The following is a 4495-nucleotide window of genomic DNA, read 5'->3' on the forward strand; positions in this document are numbered from 1 at the left end:
AGTATTCCAAGTGTGGCCTTACCAAGGCATTGTAAAGTGGTATTAACACTTCACGTGATCTTGATTCTATCCCTCTGTTAATGCAGCCTAGCACTGTGTTGGCCTTTTTGGCAGCTGCAGCACACTGCTGGCTCATATTTAAATGATTGTCCACTAGGACTCCGAGATCCCTCTCACAGTTACTACTATTGAGCAAGGTGCCACCCCCTATACTATACCTGTACATTTGGTTTTTCTTGCCTAAATGTAGAACCTTACTTTTTTCACCATTGAATTTCATTTTGTTAGATAGCGCCCAGTGTTCAAGTCTGTCCAGATCCTTCTGTATCCTAAGCCTGTCTTCTGCCAGCTTGGTGTCGTCTGCAAATTTGATGAGTTCCCCATCTATCCCCTCGTCCAGATCGTTGATGAAGATGTTGAAGAGCACTGGGTCCAGAATAGAGCCCTGGGGCATCCCACTACACACTTCCCTCCATGTAGATGCGGTTCCATTGAGGACCACACACTGAGTACGGCCAGTCAGACAGCTACGGATCCATCTGGTGGTGATGTTTCAAAAACATTGTATTATGTACGCTATGTCATTCCAGGTTCTACTAGTCTAGTTTCCATTATCATATTTTCTACTATAAACACTAATACACGTGCTAATGAGGATCTTATGCAGCCTGCTTAATTAGTTCATTTTCCTTAGTTTTTCCATTATTCTTTCTTCTACGTGCAAAATAAGGACTTCAATCACAATTGCCATACATTAATAACTGTTGTTTAAGAAATGAAGAATAGCAGTTCTCCTCAAGACATGCTGATTTTACATATTTTTTCTTAAAGCAATAATGCATCAATATCGTGATGATGCCCACAGGCCTCAACCCCATCCATTGTCCAAATGGCTGGTGTTACCCTGGGGCTGGTAATTTTATGAAGAAGAAAACGGTCTATCAAGAGACAGATTATTAAGATGATAGCAACGCTGCATCAAGGGATAAGCTAAAATTGTGTAAAAAATGACAAAGTAATTTGGAAGGGAAGTTCTAAGAAAACAACATACTTTATGGATGATTCAATAGGAGAATCTCTGCTTTTTCAAGCAAAAAAAATTACATTTTGTGTATTTTAGGATAATCCTGTCATAAAGTATTTCTCAGATGCCTTGTGATAGAAGGATACCTTGAAATATAGGAAATGTGAATTTATTATTTGGGTGGTGCAGGACCGTCACTGTAGATTTAACTCAGTTATCCATCTTTATTACTATCCATGGGCCTAATATTTATTAAAGTCAACTCTAAAATACTGTTATCAAAAATAATCTCATACTAACAACAGTGCACATTAAAATGCAAGTCTACATATCTTATCAAATAATGCCTACAGAAATTCCTACTAAATTATTGTCAAGGAAAAACTCTATCCAGATATTGCACAGAATAGTTAAATTAATGGAGTTAAATAAATAATTGGTTCACATATATAAATCATCATTTAACATTGCATATATGTGGTAACATGTATCACTGAAACATACAAAAACTTTGAAAAAATACATCCCTAGAGGGACTGCTATGATTTTCATTCTTTTGATTACAAAATCCTAAACCTGACATGAATCTAGAGATCTTTTAAATATTTAGATGTTAGAGAAAAAGCAACACAAAATGAATTAGCACATACACAATTATATTAATTGTCAAGTTCTTTAAGATGTCATCTGAGAAATAATAATTTCAAAATACAGTTTTATTTATAAAACTAACAATTTTTTGTTTTAACAGGGTGGGAAATTGAGACATGAACAATGATCTCTAATAACATACCTAAATTGTATGTTTGATTCACACACACACACACCAGAATATTCCTCTTTGGGATAAATCATAATATAAGCTTAGAAATGGAGCAAAAAAAAAAAGTCAAAGCAATTAAAGACATGAAATAAGAAAAATGAAAGGAATCTAGCTAAATATAGCTTATAAAACTGCCATACTCTCCTTATCTTTCTACCACTGCAAACCATCTTTGCATCCACTCCACCACATCCGTTTTATACATTGCCTTTCTTGACTCTCCTTGTGAACTCATTAATTTCTTCTAACCACAATTTTCTTCCCTTTCCTAGAACACATGAGCTACTTGGGGTAAAACTAGAATGGCTGCACTTGTGGCATGCTAGCCAAAATGCACCAAAACTAACCAGTACTTTCTTTAGTTTTAGCAGGGATTGCTGCTGAATTGTCAGATGTACAAGTAAAAACTGATAGTCTACACTTCCTCTATCTTCCTAAAATGCATTATGTGAAAAGTATTATACGTTTGTTGATTTAGATATAAAAAAAGTAAATAGGTTTGAATTATGAAGTTTTATTAAAATAGGGAATTGAAATTTGAATGCTGAATACAAAATAAACAGTATGTGATAGATGTCAAACAAATCTTTTAATAAATAGAATGCTTAGCAAATGGTTTCACTATAAAAGTGGGAGCAAAATACTAAAGTGTGTTGGTGTCCTGGTTTAATCAGGGTATTTATATATACATATAATATATAAGTGTATTTCCTTTAAATACAAAAGGATCATTTGTGGTGATGTTTAAAGATGTTTTGGTTGGGAAGATAAATGTACATGTATTTGTGTGTGCAAACATTATCATGTTGTTGGCTGAGAACTCAAATAATCGGCAACAGATGTTAAATGCATTAAACATGGATCTGAAAATTAATGTACTAAAGACCAATTTAATTGTGATTGATGAAAAAAGGAGTCAATGAATGCATGTTATAGAAACGTGGCAAAAAACTAGAACAAGTAAAATGCTGGTGATCCGTTGTGTGTAGTTGAAAGAGACAAGTTCTTGTATACAAGAAAGTGCTTCTGTCNTTAATCATACAATCTTTGACTAATTCAGTTTCCGAGTCCAATTCTAACAAAACATTATATATCCTTTTGATATGTTCTTTAGCTCCATCTCTTACTTGCTTCAAAAAATTCCCGTCTTCCATACCAAAAATAGTCTTTTTATCAATTCGCCATCTATCTTGAATTTGTCGATACAGAAACCAAGAAAAGTTTGGATTATAACTAAGAAGAAATTTGATAATATATAGTGAGTTCTAGCTCTCTGATTCCCCTATCTCTTTTCATTCATTATTAGTTTTACTTTTTTATATTTTGTACTAATTGTATAAGGTTAACATTTCTATTTAATCACTTTTTTCATGAATTTTTTCATGAATTTTTTTCATGAAAATGCTAAACACTAGCAACACAATCTCTGATTGGGGACAGATAATGTTCATAAATATGTGAATGACCTAAATGTTTAAACGATGTATTACACCATGAGGATAAGCAGCTGTAGGATTCATACATAAATAGAGTTGAATGACAAACACTAACAGCTTCTTTCCAAAACTTAACTGTTCAATAAAAATAATCTTTAATCTCCTCTAATCCTAGATGGTAAAAAAAAAACCTCACAATCTCAAAAGCCAACAAGTTTGCCCTATTTTGTTTGTATATATGCTTTAGTCTTAAAAAAAGTCTCAAAACATGAGCTACATGTTATTGCAAACAAAGCTGTTTCATTTGAATATACTGAACTATTAATTGCTGGTAGCTGGCGTCTGTTCAGAACATGATCCAAACAAATTAATTCACTTGAGATACAGCAAATCCATATAGATAATTTCTCAGTGCATGGCTGAAGAAAAGCTGATGTCACCCAATTATATTTGGTATAAGGCGACACAATTCAACATTTTACAACTTATGTGATACAACAGGAAACATGTTCTTAAAGATTTGTACCAACACATTCCAGCAAAAAAAAAAAAAAATTCTCGATCTCAGAAAGAATATTATCCATCTCAAGAAATGTTCTAAGTCAGGCTGAGGACCCCAGGTAACCTTTGAGGAATGTGTCAGGGCTGCCCTTCAACAAACAGTGCTAAGACAAAATTAAATCAGATCAATTATTTATTTATTTATTGGATTACTTTATTTATTGCCAAGACTCTCTGGGGTTTACAGTAATAAACATAAAAAATAAAGCAACCACAGCAAATAAATAAATACATGTATAAAATTGTAACATCATAAAACCATAGTTACATCCTAGGAATCAGACCCAACAGAGGGCAGGCAGTTACAGTATAATAATAATAATAATAATAATAATAATAATAATAATAATAATAATAATAATAATAATAATAATAATAATAATGATGATGATGATGATGATGATGATGATGATGATGATGATGATGATGATGATGATGATAAAGTTAGAAGGGACCTTGGAGGTCATCTAGTCCAACCCCCTGCTCAGGCAGGAAACCCTATACCATTTCGGACAAATGGCTGTCCAGTTTCTTCTTAAAAACTTCCAGTGTTGGAGCATTCACCGCTTCTGAAGGCAGGTTGTTCCACTGGTTAATTGTTCTAACTGTCAGGAAGTTTCTCCTTAGTTCTAGGTTGCTTCTCTCTTTGGT

This window comes from Protobothrops mucrosquamatus, unplaced genomic scaffold, assembly GCF_001527695.2.
Source record: "Protobothrops mucrosquamatus isolate PMUCROS unplaced genomic scaffold, P.Mucros_1.0 scaffold5796, whole genome shotgun sequence".
In the NCBI taxonomy this organism is placed as follows: domain Eukaryota; kingdom Metazoa; phylum Chordata; class Lepidosauria; order Squamata; family Viperidae; genus Protobothrops; species Protobothrops mucrosquamatus.